The sequence below is a fragment of the Myxine glutinosa genome, chromosome 8 (assembly GCF_964187855.1).
Source record: "Myxine glutinosa chromosome 8, kmMyxGlut1.1, whole genome shotgun sequence".
NCBI lineage: Eukaryota > Metazoa > Chordata > Myxini > Myxiniformes > Myxinidae > Myxine > Myxine glutinosa.
This window is the reverse complement of record NC_136268.1, coordinates 53,509,851-53,526,207: the sequence shown is the minus strand read 5'-3', so window position 1 is coordinate 53,526,207 and position 16,357 is coordinate 53,509,851. Positions and strand designations below refer to the sequence as shown.

The window sequence follows — 16,357 nt, the reverse complement described above, 5'->3', positions numbered from 1 at the left end:
TTAGTTTAGAAAACAAATAATGATGACATCATCGGTCACGTGGTTCGTCCGTCATATTTGTCCAAAATGGCCGATAAAAAAGCACATTCTGGCAAGTCCTCGGTCTCTGACCGATTTTTCATCTGTTTGTTTGTTTGTGAACAACATATCTCAAAATGTTGTAGACGGATTCGGACTAAATTATGCAGAGATGTAGTGTATGTCACAAGGACGAAATGATTAGATTTTGGTGAAGATCTGGATTCGGATCCGGCTACTAGAATGTTTTAAGTGATTCTTCACCATTGGGAGATGGGGCCAAAAACGATACATAGCAGGATATCTCAAAAAGTTATGGATGAATTTGGCCGAAACTTGGTGGACCGGTTGGGTGTCTGGACAAGGAAGAATCGATTCGATTTTGGTGAACATCTGAATATGGATTCGGATATGAGAATTATTTAATTTTTAAGTGATTCTTCACCATTGAGTGATATGGCCAACCAGGCAGAGGTATGCTCTCTACTGAGTGCCGTTCTAGTTTTTAGCTGTTTTCATCATGTTTAGCATACGGAAGAAATCTGAATACAAAGCGGATGCAGACAGCCTTGCATTTTCAGATGCTTTCTATTTACAATTCAATCATTGCTTCAGTTTCCCAACCACTTCTGGGCTAGCTAACACATCACCAGAGGTGCTATTTCGGCTACATACATACAAAATATGCAATAGCTGCATTATAGTAAGAAGAACATTGGGAGAAATTTGAAACTCGAATTGGAAGAAAATAAAAGGGCAATACGGTTGGGCAAAGGAGGACAGTGAGCTGCAGGACATTATTGCATACAATCTAACCATAAACCTGACATGGATGTAATGTACCTGCACTTTGGATACCACAACCAATAAACATTGGCAATTTCTTATTGGGGAATGCCATTTGAAAAGCCAGGAAGGTGGTCTAATCATTCAAACAAGAAACATGCATACCTACCCAGTACAAACCACTAATGGATGCGGTTAAAACGTGATGCCGCAAAGCTCACACGATGAATACAACATGCAGTAAACACGCACATGGCATCCACACAATGTCAAATTTTGCCACGTCACACCAGTGTGCCACAACACAGCATAGTGCCCAACAACAGCATGTGTACTCATCCACAATTCATGTCCACTCACCCACAAAGTACACACCCAGCTTGCCAGCACACTATCTGTATACCATCGAGATAACCATGAGAGAGAGAGCAACCCCAAAGTGGGTGAACGGGCAAATACTTACACAACCATATAACACCAGGTAATGCCAATCGTGATCCAATGAAGAGTAGAATATTGATAGTGATGATGGCCTGGCATTGTGCTGACTTTCTGAGAATTCCTTGTATTGGTATGTGGCTCATGTTGAGCTGCAAATTCGAAACAAAATGGCTGCTACATGCTAGCATTGGTCTATGGGCCTGAGGAAGTTGGGGTGATGGATTAGGATCTGCTTGTACTTTTCAGCATTCATTGTTCCATCAATTCTCACCAAATCACCAACACCAGCAGCATAAATACATCCTCAATCCTGAACAGAACTTCCACCATGTTTCGCAGTTGGCCGTGGGCACATATCCTTGTATTTCTCACCAACCCTCCTTCTGACATGGTGCCTTCTCTTTGTTCCAAAAATTTCAAACTTTAACTCATCACTCAAAATATTTTCCTGTTGACTAGCATCAAAACTTTTCCTGTTGACTAGCATCCAAACTTCTGTTGACTAGCATCCAAACTTTTCCTGTTGACTAGCATCCAAACTTTTCCTGTTGACTAGCATCCAAACTTTTCCTGTTGACTAGCATCCAAACTTTTCCTGTTGACTAGCATCCAAACTCTGGTGTTCTTGAACATATTGCAGTCTCTTGGCTTTGGTACCTTTACACAGAAAGGACTATTTGACAGCAACTCGTGGATGGAGACCACATTTGATAAGAGACCTTTTTACTATTGATTAGTCAATTTGAACCCCTGATGTCTGTGCCAGTTCTTGTTCAATACTTGATTTTTTTTTCTTAAGGAACTTGTATTTAAGTTTTGCTCATATATTTTGCTGAGTTTTGTTGGTCTTCCAATCTGTTTTCTATCTACGTCATCTGCCTGGGGGATATACGTACACAGACAGCGGCGTTGGGGCTGGCCAGTTGGAATTTGGAGCTGGGCAAAGAAGAGAGCATGACTTCAGCTCGAGGCTCGGTTATTTTTTTTGTATACCATGTCGATACTTGTGGAAGAGCTAGAACGCAGAACAGATCAGGAAGTAGTAGAAACAAGACCAGGAGTCTAACAGCGGCTAGCCGTCTTGTATAATATTATAAACCACAAACACACATGATTAGCTTTTTAAACAGTCGTTAATGCTGTTTATAACATTAAACAAAGAAATTTGGAGGAATCCCGACATCCGTGAGGTAAGTTTACTTACAGAACTGAGGGAAGATCTACTGTAATCTATATACCCCACAATCGTTGGATACGTACCGTATTGTTGGAAGCGCCATAACGCCGATGCTTTCGATATTTGATGGTCATTTTAACAATCGGTTTGTTTGTGTTTCACACTGAATGGAAAACGTAAAGGTAGAGCATGGCGATTGTGATATATGACAGGTTTGATGATATGTTCGGCATGAACGACATATAAATAGAAATGGCGGCGGTGTGTGGAGAGTCAGCTGCCGTGCCACCGTAATGACATCAGACGTAATCACATCACCCTGTCATGTGACCAGATCCTCAGCTCTGATTGGTATATGTTTGAGGGGACATACATACATACAGACAGACAGACAAACACTGTTCTAGACGGCTTTGCCCTATGGGCATGCTGGGCGAGTGGCGTATGAGTGTCGAGTCAGCCTGCGGTTCAGTCCACACCAAGAGTTGAGTGAGCCATCAGAGGAGCTGCAAGACCACCTGTGCCGACTTGCGTACCACCAAACCGAGCACCCTAACCCCTCAAGGAAACCGATACCCACCTCTACCTCCCTATCTGGCTCCTCTTGCATTGTGTTGTGTTCCTTGTAGAGTCTGCGCACGCTTAAGATTAGTTTAAGTAAATGTTCAGTCCATTCCTTATTTTAGATAAGCGGGTCCGTCACGCATCGCCTCCGCCTATTCATGTCTGCATTGATTGCTTTGCTGTGTCCCCATATATCCCTCGTACGATTAAATCCCCATGTTTTTAAACCCCGTCACTGGTGTGTTCCAGATGCTATTCACACCTCCAGCGTAATGAAACTATTGATTGAACAGAAACTACGCCATAATTTTTCCGTTCAACCTAATTAATTAATAAACCACCTCATGTCACACTTTCTGCGCAAGCACGTGGCCGCTTCCACACTCGGGAATTCTGGGAGTTTATCTCCAGTGGGTCTGGCAACGCCCATTAATTAAGGATACCTAATAATGCTAAACAATACAATAAAGCGAGAATACAAAGTGCAAGATATACAAATAAAGGTAAAGTACAATAAGTAAAGTACAAATAATTAGAAGCCATTTTCATTAAATATATAATTATAAAGAAAGGGTGACATTGAAAAGGAGGAAAGAAAAATATTTAAAAATGCAAAGAGGAGATACATTTTGAAACAATGGAAAAGCAACAAACAATAATGATATAAAATGTCAAAAAAAAAAAAATGGAAAAAGAAACTAAGCAAAAAACCCAAAAATGAACAGGTATTGTTTGCATTGATATAGGTAGATTTAGGTGGGTATTCAAGGGTTATTCATTACACCTGACATTTGAGGACACTAAAGTAAATTTCTTACCTTTAAAGGTAAAAAAATACATGTCAATCATGGAAATCAATTATACAGCAAATTGGTGATCAGAAAAATTCAAGATATTGTATTTCACAAAAATGGAAAATGTGAATAAAACCGTTTTTTTCTAGATTTGGCAACATTGGAACCCAAATGTTTCCACTCGATTATTTACAGCGATCAACCTTCACCTGAGCATGTTGTCGTGCTTTGCAGTAACTAGACATATCATGATGCTTCATGAAAGGGTTACCATGTGCAAGCGCAAAGATGCAAGCTCTGTGGAACGGCATGTGTTGTGGATTGGCTTGTCATTTGGCAGAGAGTACACAAGTTTGCTGCAGGAGGAGTGCTGTGCATTGCAGGCAGCTCCAACCTGGACAGGGCTGTAAAACACATCTAAGAGGGGCAGGCAGGGGTGGGGCGTCCCAAAACACTGTGCTGTCAGAAAAAGACGGAAACACAAAACGGAATGGATTGCAATTGTCATGATTTACTTTGATTTTAAAAAACGAAATAATTGCCCATTTTCTGCTTCCACTGTACTTCCTTTATGCGATTATTATTGTGATATGTGCAGTGCAAAATATTCCAGTTTTTTATTAATTTTTAAGCAATGGCAACTATTTTTCATGCAGCCTTATATCTGCAATTGAATCGAAGTGTTTTACTGCCATCTAGTGGTCAATAACCACTTGTTTTAATATTTCATTTCACTAACAATGATGTCATTCGTACAGTAAAACGTTGTGAATCTGAGCACTTGGCGTAAGCACTTCAAGTGGCCAAATAATTTCACCAATTCATCATCTATTTAAATGTAAGCAACTTATAAGCACATAATTACATATAACAATTGCAGAATTATGGACATATGCATCAATATATATATATATATATATATATATATATATATATATATTTATATAGTGGACAGAAAAATGGAACTACCAATGTAAAGTCACTTAAGGCATTTGTGCACCTTGTGCGGCCAGTACCTTCTGCATTAGCAGTGGAAGAGTCCACCATTGTCTGGAATTCTGCAGGAAGGATGCGGCACCATTCTTTAAGGAGAAAGTCAATCAATTCGCACCTGTATGATAGAGGTGGAAAACGCTGTCTCAGGCGTCGTTCGAGAATATCACATGGAGGCTTGATTCGGTTCATGTGTGGTGACTGAGAGGCCATGACATATGGATAACATCAGTGTCATGCTCATCAAACCATTGGGCGACCACACGTGCTCTGTGGATGGGGATATTGAGATGTTTTAATGGCCTAAGCCTTTTGTTATTATAAAAAAGGTTTAAAAAAAACAACAACATCAAAACATCAAACCAGAAATCAAAACCATAATCAACAACAAATAAGTAACAATAAATCAAGAACCCCATTGCGTCCAGCGCCCCCGGAGAGGGGGACAAGAATGAGGGGTGGGTGGCCGTCTCACGGGGAGCGAGAGTGGGACAGGGAGTGAACAGGGGAGGGGGGAGGAAAGAAAGGGTCGACAGTAGTCCCCCCCACTTGGATATTGCTTGCCTTATTGCTGCCCTATTAGCAAAGGATGGGCAGTTCTTTGCAGACCCCATACATTGTTTCCCCTGTAGGCCATCAACTTGTGTCAGTGTCCTCGTAGCTTCCTCCCCTTTTCAGTGGGTCCGGTACCAAATGCAGCTGCATCCATCCATCATTGGTTGTGACACACACACACACACACACACACACACACACACACACACACACACACACACACACACACACACACGACCAACACACATTCTCATGGAATCAGACCACGATCCTTGGCACAGGATCTTTGAGAGTGATCCACGACATTATCGAGTCCTGGTACTCTGATGAAAACTCCATCAACCGACACATCGATTTACATCGCACATACAAAGCACTACGCAATCAATTACAACGCCAAAAACGGCAGAGTCATTTGAATGCAGGGAAGCCCAATGATTGGCAAGGACTTCGACCAATCCATGACGTGCACGGTCCCCAACGGAACTTCACGGTTTCACCACCACACAACACTCAAACACCTCTAAGGAAGAGAACTAGATTGTTCTCGAAACGTCAGGTGATTAATAAAGAATTTTAAAATTATTTTACTGCTCAGTGTGCTATCCTTTTCAATATGAATCCTGAGCTGCAAATCTTTCAACATGTATGTGTGTGTGTATATATATATATATATATATATATATATATATATATTGTTGCGGTTTTGAGTTTTGTACAATAAAGGTGAAATTTCCCCCTCATAGTTAGTCACATTACAACGTGTAGCCTCGCGATAGTGCAGTTATCTCTTAGTATTTGTGAGCATAGTCCTTTTCCTGTGTTAGTTTTGCGTTGAGTAGAATAATGAGAGGAGTGTGGTGCTGCGCACACACGACTCGATTGCCAGAGAGGTAGGCCACAACGCGTTTGTATGACAAAGAGTCTTTATTCAAAGCTCGTACTTCAGCACTGGGCGGGCTCGAGCTTAGAGCCCGCATATATGTGCCGAGGCCACGCCTAGTCACCGGGCGTGGCCGATCGGTCGAAAGGTGGGGCATGTGCTTTCGTCCCCCGCCTGGACGCTCGCGCCACCCACTGGTGCGCGGAATTATTGCCCCTTGTGCCCGCCACACGCGCCCCCCCAGAATTCCCGCGCACCTGAAGGGTGAGTTTGCGGGGAAGCCGGATGACCCGGCCGAAACGCCCCCTGGCGATGGGTGCAGGGCTCGGGGGTAGCGGGCTGGCGGGGCGGGGAGGTGCCGGGGGTCCGACTGCCGGGGGGCGGCCTCGACACGGAGGCAGAGCTGCTTGCGGGGGGTGGTCCGGATCGAGGTGGGCCGGCTTGAGGCGGTCCACGGAAATGCGATCCGGGGCACCGCCGATGTCGATGGTGAAAAATTTGTCCCCGGTCTCCAGCACGCGGAAGGGCCCGTCGTACGGGGGCCGTAGCGGTGCCCGGTGGGCGTCGTGCCGGACGAAGACGTACTTTGCAGTGCGAAGCTCCGGGGCGACGTGGGAAGGCGGGCAACCGTGGTGTGCCGTTGGCACCGGGGCGAACCTCCGGGCGGTCTCCTGAAGGGCGGAGTGCTGTTGCGCCGCGGACCAAGGAGCCGTGGAGTCGGGGATAAATTCACCTGGTACCCGCAGCGGATGCCCGAAGACCAGCTCCGCCGAGGACGCGCGCAGGTCGTCCTTGGGTGCCGTCCTGAGGCCCAGCAGGACCCAGGGGAGTCTGTCGACCCAGCCGCCGTCGCGGAGGCTGGCCCGGAGCGCGGCCTTCATTGAGCGATAAAAGCGCTCGCACAGGCCATTGGCCTGGGGGTGGTAGGCCGTGGTGCGGTGTAGTTTCACCCCGAGCCCTTGCGCCACAGTGGCCCAGACCTCCACGGTGAACTGGGGGCCGCGGTCGGACGAGATGTCCGACGGGGCACCGAACCAGGCAACCCAAGTGGCGATGAAGGCTTGTGCCACATCAGCCGCAGACGTCGCCGCCAATGGGACGGCCTCCGGCCACCATGTGGTGCGGTCTAACATGGTGAGGAGGTGGGTGAACCCCCGCGAGGGGGGCAGAGGTCCCACCAAGTCGACGTGCACGTGGTCGAACCGGTGCTCGGGCACCGCAAACGGGGCCAACGGGGCCTGGGTGTGGCGGTGGACCTTTGCACGCTGGCACGCGAGGCACGTCCTGGCCCAGTCGCGGACGTCCTTCCGAAGGCCATGCCAGACGAACTTCGCCACGACGAGCTTCTGGGATGCCTTCGTGCCCGGGTGGGACAGGCCATGGATGGCGTCGAAACCGGGGCGCCGCCAGCCAGCGGGCACGATGGGGCGAGGCCGGCCGAGGGAGACGTCGCATAGGAGGGCCGCGCCCGTGGCGTCGAACGGCACCTCGGTGACGTGGAGGCCCATGACGGCGGTCCGCAACGCCTGGACGCCGGGGTCGGCGGTCTGGTCCTCCGCCATCCGGGCATAGTCGACCCCGAGGTGGACCGCATGCATGACGGACCGGGAAAGGCAATCCGCCACCGGGTTGTCCTTACCCGCCACATGACGGATGTCCGTCGTGTACTCGGACACGGCAGAGAGGTGACACTGCTGCCGTGCCGACCATGGCTCGGCGACCTTGGCCATCGCGAACACAAGGGGCTTGTGGTCGACGAAAGCCGTGAACGGGCGGCCCTCCAGCAGATGGCGGAAGTGTCGGACCGCCAGGTGGAGCCCGAGCAGCTCGCGGTTGAAGGTGCTATAGCGGTGTTCGTGCGGGCGAAGCTGCCGGCTAAAAAACGTCAGCGGTTGCCAAGCACCACGCACCCACTGCTCGTGCACCGCGCCCACCGCGTAGTCTGACGCGTCGGTGGTGAGGGCGATCGGTGCATTAGGCACCGGGTGCGCCATCATGGTGGCGTCAGCCAGGGCCAGCTTTGCGCCCACAAACACCGTGGCCATGGGCTCCGACCAGGCGATGTCACCTTTGCCCGGCTTGCCCCGGAGGGCCTCGTGCAAGGGGCGGAGGAGCTGGGCGACGTGGGGCACGAAGCGGTGGTAAAAATTTACCATGCCCAGGAACTCCTGGAGCCCCTTGATCGTGCGGGGCCACGGGAAATCCCTGACCGCCTCCACCTTGGCCGGTAAAGGGACGGCCCCGGGCCTGGTGATGCGGTGCCCCAAGAAATCGATGGTGGCGACGCCGAAACGGCACTTGGCAGGGTTGATGATTAAGCCATGCTGGCCCAGGCGTTCGAAAAGCATGCTGAGGTGGAGCAGGTGCTCCTCCCGGGACGCGCTCGCGACTAGGATGTCATCCAGGTAGACAAACAGGAAAGGTAAGTCGCGCAAGACGCTGTCCATAAGCCGCTGGAACGCCTGGGCCGCATTTTTCAACCCGAAAGGCATTCTCAGGAACTCGAAGAGGCTGAAAGCGGTGATGACGGCCGTCTTCGGGACGTCGTCCGGTTGGACGGGGACCTGGTGGTAGCCCCGGATGAGGTCCACCTTGGAAAACACGGTCGTGTTTGCCAACCGGGCGGAAAAGTCCTGGATATGCGGGACCGGGTAGCGGTTGGGGGTGGTGGCATCATTGAGCCGGCGGTAGTCCCCGCAAGGCCGCCATCCCCTGCCGGGCTTCGGCACAATGTGCAGAGGGGAAGCCCAAGCGCTGTTGGAGCGCCGTACGATCCCCAGCCACTCCAGCATGGCGAACTCCGCTTTCGCCACCGCGTGTTTCGTGGGCTCGAGTCGGCGTGCCCGGGCATAGACAGGCGGCCCGACCGTGGGGATATGGTGCTCCACCCCGTGTTTAATGGCCACCGCTGAGAAGGTGGGCCGCGTGAGGGCCGGGAAACTGGCGAGGAGGCGGGTAAAGTCGTCCGCTGCCGGAAGCGTGTAAACTAAACTCGCCGGGACGGAACGTTCCAGCAAGCTGCTTGGCAAGCCGCTCAGTGAGCCCCTCAACGAGCCGCTCAGCGAACAAGCGAGCGAGCTAAAGGTTTCGGCCTGGACGAGCCGTCTGCGCTTCACGTCGACCAACAACCCATTCGCACATAGGAAGTCCGCACCGAGCAGTGCCATTGGCACGCTGGCGGTCACGAACAACCATTGAAAGCGCAGGGAGAGGCAACGCTTCCCGAATGTGCGGATGGGTGTGCCGTTGGCGGCAAGCAAAGCGGGGCCCCGGCCCGCGGTTTGCTTGTCGGACATGGAGGCGGGGAGGACGCTTACCTGCACTCCTGTGTCACAAAGAAAACGGCGCCCGGACAAGGTGTCCGTGATGAAAAGGAGGTTGCCGGAATGGCCGACGCTCATGGACGCAAGTGAGCGCCGGTCGGTTCCCGACCCGTCAAAAGAGCACGGCGGGCGACACGATTTAGCCTGGTGGCCGAACCTGGCATGGTAGTAGCACCAGGCTTGCGGCGGTGACGGCCGCGGCGGCCGTGCCGGCGGCGGTGGTGGTGGCGGCGGCAGTAGTGGACGGGGCGTAGCAGCGGCCACGAGGGAAACCGGGGGCGCTGGAGCCTCCGCACCGGGATCCACTACGGCAGCACCATACACCAACCGCGTGTCGCAGGCCGCGAAATACTTGTCGGCCTCTACGGCCAGGGCGCGGGGTTCCTTTATTTTGGAATCGGCCAGCGCGAGGCGTACCTGTGCAGGTAGCTGGCATAGGAAAAGTGCTCAGAATAAGAAATCCGGGGGCTGGTCGCCAAGCAGGGACAGCATGGAATCCATCCGAACGGATGGTCGTGTGTCGCCGAGGGCGGGAAGGTCCAGGAGGCGGTCGGCCCGTTCGATCTCCGTGAGCCCGAACGTGGTGATGAGGAGACGTTTGAGCGCCTCGTACTTGTTGTCGCCCGGCGGGCGCCGAAGGATGGACACGACTCGGGCGGCAGTGCCGGGCCCGAGGGCGGCGACCATGTGGTAATACCGGGTCTCGTCCGCCGTTATGCCTCGGAGTTGGAATTGAGCTTCGGCCTGCAAAAACCAAACGTCGGCTTGCGCTTCCCAGAACTCCGGGAGTTGGACTGCGATGGCGTTGGTGGCCATGGCGCGTTTGGTGGTCAGCAACGGCTGAACCAATCGGGGTCACCAGTGTGGTGCTGCACACACACGACTCGATTGCCAGAGAGGTAGGCCACAACGCGTTTGTATAACAAAGAGTCTTTATTCAAATCTCGTACTTCAGCACTGGGTGGGCTCGAGCTTAGAGCCCGCATATATGTGCCGAGGCCACGCCTAGTCCCCGGGCGTGGCCGATCCGTCGAAAGGCGGGGCATGTGCTTTCGTCCCCCGCCTGGACGCTCGCGCCACCCACTGGTGCATGGAATTATTGCCCCTTGTGCCCGCCACAGGAGGTTCCTTCATTGCCTTATGCCGCCTCCATTGCCTTATGCCGCCTTATGCCTCCTTCTGCTGCCTTTGGCGTTTTGGCGCGAATTAGCACGACGCAGGCCTGGCAAATCGAGGCGGGACCGAATGAGGGTGGCGGAGAAGCTGACGGTAAGCGCGAGCTGCCAATCAGGGCTCAAAGGGAGTGGCTGCGGCAATGCGTCACAGGGTGTGGTTGGAACATTCGAGAAGGCTAAGGGCGTGGCAATAAAACCCGTTGCGCGATACCCCCACAGCAGTTGGGGAGAGGTGAGCTGGGTGATGAGCTTGAGAAGTTCTGCGAAGGGAAGCGCGTGATGAGAGTTACGAGTTCTGGGAAAAGACGCGCATGAACTAAGTATAAGCGCTCTTACCACATTGGACGCTCAGTTGAGCTTAAGGCTGAGCCTCTATTGGGTTACGCGAGTGATAGCGCACCGGTAACTGAACGCGCTGTGGAAAACCGCCAAGCCGGCGAGAGACGCGTATATTTCCCTCCTGCCTCATCTGCCCCTTTGTTCGAGAGACGCGCTACAGAGGTCCCTTCCACCACCTGCATGCCTTCATCAACGGACGTGCTGTGACCGGGGAAAGCCAAGCCGGGCGGGGCCGTTCCTGGACAACCAAGGCAGCGCGTGAACACCGTTCTACCTGCATTTCCCCTTTGTGAGTGTGATCGAGCCCGTGTCTGGGGTAATATAAGACTGATTAAGTTCTACTCTGTGTCTGCTTTCTACCGATTTGTACATACATGTGTAAATAATAATTAAATAGTGTTCTTCCTTTATTCGACCGTCTCGTGTTTTCCATCATTGACTAAGTGTGGTACGAATAGAACCGCTCGAATCGGGTTCCAATACCAACGGTAACGGCACGGACCATGTGGTACGCAATCCGCTCAGTGTACCCAAATTACACGTGGCTCGTGTGAGGCTCGATTCCCCGCTTCCACAGAAGCGCAGGTATTTAGGTACGTGCGAGACTTGTCCCGACACCCTTCCTTGCGTTTGCCCAGAAGGGGCATTTCAAGTCTCGGTTACGCTGGCTCAGAAAGGACAATGGGCTTAATCTCCCCTTGGTAAGGGTAGGAAGGGCGGCGGAAAACCGTAACATTTGGTGTCAGCAGCGTAACAATATATTTATATGTATATATTGTTACGGGGTCCCCCCCCTTACACCTGGTCTCGGTGGACCTCCGAACCCCGAGAGGGTCCCTGGCAGAAAGATGTTTTTATCCCTCACTGGAACCAGCAAATGAAACAGTCGAATCAAAGGATGCAACCACACCCGGTTATAAACAAACCATAATATATTATAAATCCCACACAAAGAGCCATACAGCAATGGGGTCAATCACCCCTACTTTCAAATCTTACGATAAAATCCTTGTCAAGCCCCTTAACCCCACACTCACGGCATCTCCCCCAATGTCTCTGCTTCCCTCCAAGGCGAAGTCCCAATGTCTGTGCGCTCCCGCGATCGGGGAGTTAAGGCCCGATGGTCAATTGAGGCGTCGACGAGCGAGACGACCCCGAGGTCATGTGCTCAGCCACCAGCAACACAGCGGTGGAGAGGAACCTCACAAAGATTAGCTCCGGCGTACACGTTGCGGTTCAACCCGCGAGCCTCCGTAGAATTCGCACGAATACAGCGGTGGAGAGGAACCTCACAAAGATTCGCTCCACCGTACACGTTGCGGTTCAACCCGCGAGCCTCCGTAGAATTCGCACGTGCCCCTTTCTGGCCCGGCTGTTCCCGGCAAACTGCCCGGGAATAATGCCCAGCCGACATGACGAAAGCCTGTTCCCTGCGGGGTGCTCGTGTGGCCAAAATGGCGGACGGCTTTCGCTCCAACCCGGGTTCTCAAGGTCTGGATCCTCCGGAACCTCACTGAGAATACCCGGCGACACAGGTTCCCCGCACTCCGGCGATATTTCTTATCGACCGAACTTCCTTTCAAGGACGCAAGGTTCCCTCGCACTGTACGTCGAACGCTCGGCCCGGAGCCTCCACCACCACACCTCTTTCCGTTCTCCTCCCACCTCCTTTTCTTCGCTCCACCTCTTCCGGTCTCGATCCGGATTTCCGGCCACATCTTACGAGGAGCGCTTTTAAATCTTTTACTCACAACAACCCTTTCCCTTAAGTCACAATAAGCATAATATCTAGAATACTTCGAACCAGCAACAATACTCATAACAACAATCATTAAGGCCGAGTCCGTAACAACATGCATTCTATTCTACCTCTCTGGTTTTGACCACTAGCGGTTGTTGATATACAGTGCGTATCAAAAAAAAGGTAATCCCAATTCAAGAGGTTAATATGCAAAGGTTATTTATTTTGACAATTTACATGTGGTATCCTAATTATGAGGAGATCCTCAGCTTTCCATTGATACCTTCCATGCATCATTGCTGTCACACATGACCGAGTACATGTTCATTGAAAATGACAAGTTCAAATCGCATTTTTACAAGTTTGGCTAATCGATGCAAGTCAGGATAATTGGTGTAAAATGAACGTCAGATGTGAACTTTTCTCAGTAATGATTGGCCTTTATGCACCCACACCTTCAACATGTCCACCTCCCCTTTCAACACAAAGCTCACAGCAGCGGAGCATGCCCTGAACTGCTCGTCTCACCATAGCCGGGTCATTGCGCAAAGCATCCACTTCATGTCGAATATGGCCCTGCAATTCATCAAGATCATGGGGAGGAGTTACGAACACCTTGTTCTTTAAATGTCCCCAAAGGAAATAATCACATGGTGTGAGGTCAGGTGATCTTGGCGGCCATTCCACTGCATGGTTGAGGGCGATGACTCGGTCTCCAAAGAGTTCCCTCAGTCGATCTCGGACAGCGATAAGACGATGTGCTGGGGCGCCGTCTTGGGCCCTCCAGAGATATCTGAATTTGGTTTCATCATCAATATCATCAATTTGGTTTCAGACCAGGTCACTCTACTCTGGACATGCTGCTTCTGCTGTCTCAACAATGGATGGAGGTCCTCAATGCCAAACAGGAAATTAGAGCTGTCTCCCTCGACATATCACGTGCCTTCGACACGGTCTGGCACCCCGCTCTGCTCACCAAACTCTCCTCCTTTGGTATCCATGGAAATCTCCACGCATGGCTGGCGGACTTCCTCTCTAGTCGTCGTCAATGTGTGGCCCTGAATGGGTTTCTCTCATCTCCTCTTCCTGTTCAGGCTGGAGTTCCCCAAGGCAGTGTTCTGGGCCCCGTGCTTTTTCTGGTCTTCATCAATGATCTCTCTGACTCTCTCGAAAATCCTCTCTATCTCTTTGCTGATGACTCCACTCTCTGCCGCTCCATTCCTCTTCCCTCAGATCGGCAGTCTGCTGCCTCCTCACTCTCTGAAGACCTGGACAAAATCACAGACTGGTCAAACAAGTGGAACATGTCTTTCAATCCTGACAAATCTCACACTCTTACTATGTCTCTCCGAAAAGATCGACTGGACAACCCTCCCATCTACTTTCTCAACAATCCTCTCCAAGAAGTTCTGTCGCTCAAGATTTTGGGTCTCACTATCTGCCATGATCTTTCTTGGGAAAACCACATTTCCAAGCTGGCCTCCAAAGCCAGTCGCCGACTGGGCATCCTCCGTCGTGCGAAGTCCTTCCTCGGCACACCTGAGCTCCTCACCACATTCAAGGCTTTCATCCGCAGCTCAATGGAATACTGTTCTCCCCTATGGGCCGGTGCTCCTGCCTCACACCTAGCTCGGCTTCACGCTGTTGAAACCAAAGCTTTCAGAATTATTGGAATCTCCCGCGATGAAGCTATCTCTGAGGGCCTTTCACTCACTCACCACAGGCAGGTAGGTGGTCTTTCTTTCTTCTACCGACTCCTCTCCGGCCTTGCACCCCCAGCTCTCTCTGTGCTCTGTCCCCCAAATATTCCTACAGGTCGCACAAGATCTGCCAGCAACCCTCTGATGGTTAAACTGCCGAAATCTCGGCTCTCCGCTCACCTTCACTCTTTCATTCCTCTTTTCTCCCGCCTCTGGAACAAACTCCCTCACTCCCTTCAATCCCACTCCTCCCTCCAGGTCTTTAAAACAGCTGTTCACCACCATCTCTTATCTTCCCCCATCCAAAACCTTGATCTTTTCTACCCCCGCTAATTCACCCCAGATCCACCTTGTTTGAAATTCCAACTTCTTTCCTGGAAGTCCTGGCAGTGTCCATATGTTTTATACCTCTCCCACTGCCCCCTTCCCACGCCCCCCCCAAAGCCCTCGCCCTCTCTCAGATCTCTCGATGTCTCCATGTCTCTCGGTCCCTGCTCTCAAATGTTGTGTTTGTGTCCTTCCCCCTCTCTCCCCATCTTGTCTACCGCTCCCTGTTATATGTTTTATGTGTCGGTTTGTCTTTCTGTGTGATTAATGTTCGCTCTTTCACGAGCCTCGATATTGTATACAAAAAAAAAAAAAAAAAAAAAAAAAAAATCTGAAGACACCACAAACCTGTCACTCAAAGTTCTCCTCCAGCTGCGGTAAAACTTCATCATTGATCATCTGCAGATACCTGTTACCATTGACATTCCTTTGAAAGAAAAATGGTCCGATCACCTGACCACTTCCACAAAGTCCCAACCAAACAGTCCACTTTTGTCGATTCATGTTGGTGTCAAAATTTAATTCCAGGGGTTGTCCTGTCGGTGCATATTCAAGAACATTATGGGCATTGACCTTGCCATCCATGGTGAAAGCAGCTTCGTCGCCAATAACGAGATACCGCAGGAAATTGACATCTGCTTCGCAACGTGCTATCAACCATCTGGCAAGCACCAGCCTCCTGACAAAATCCCCTGGCGTAAGTTGATGCCGGATGTGAATACAATATGGATGTTGGTGGAGGTCCAGTCTTGTGATTCAGTTGAATGTTGCCAAAGGCAATCCTGTCCCATTTCGTCTTGCGCTGGTATCCCTAGGATGCTCCAAAACTTGCTGCCTTACTGCTGCAATGTTCATTTCCGATCGCCCAGTGCGCCTCCTACCAGAATTCTCCTTGTTGCGGTTGAGGCTAGTGCCATGCTCTTGGTATTTTCTAACATTCGCCCAGATGGTTTTGACTGCTGGAGGCTCCCGTTCTGGGAAACGTTCCCTGAACGCATCACGAGTTAACTGCAAACTTCCAGTTTGGTGAAAGGTTGTAACCACGAAGGTCCGCTGTTCAGTCGTAAGTTGAACCATCTTTTCAATGACTCAGACTGTCTCTAAACCCATACACTGTAGGCCCATCTTATATACCCATCTTAAACAAAGGATGATGCAACCGACGATTACCAGACCAGCTTAACAATTTTACATAATCAACTTGGCAGTCGACAAGTAATGCGTCTATTTCAAACTGTCTTGCACCGATTAGCCAAACTTGTAAAAATGCGATTTGAACTTGTCATTTTCAATGAACATGTACTCGGTCATGTGTGACAGCAATGATGCATGAAAGGCATCAATGGAAAGCTGACGATCTCCTCATAATTGGTAAACCACAAGCAAATTGTCAAACGAAATAACCTTTGCATATTAACCCCTTGAATTCGGATTACCTTTTTTTTTGACACGCACTGTACATCATCACGGTTGCAACTTTAACTTCTTATCAACTGTTGATGGGTTCCTAAACAGGGCTACAGACCTAAGGCTTAACAAGG

The 16,357-nt window shown here is 50.6% G+C and overlaps 1 long non-coding RNA gene across 1 annotated transcript in view; it reads right to left on the bottom strand.

Annotated features, from left to right (window-relative positions):
• Positions 1-3,565: 3,565 nt before the first annotated feature.
• Positions 3,566-16,357, bottom strand: part of LOC137418426 (uncharacterized) — a 92,173-nt gene continuing 79,381 nt past the window's right edge. The window contains exons 2-3 of the long non-coding RNA XR_010982625.2: positions 4,797-5,043; positions 3,566-4,197 (exon numbers count right to left, since the gene is read on the bottom strand). This is a non-coding gene — a long non-coding RNA (uncharacterized LOC137418426). The remainder of the gene's footprint in view (positions 4,198-4,796; positions 5,044-16,357) is intronic.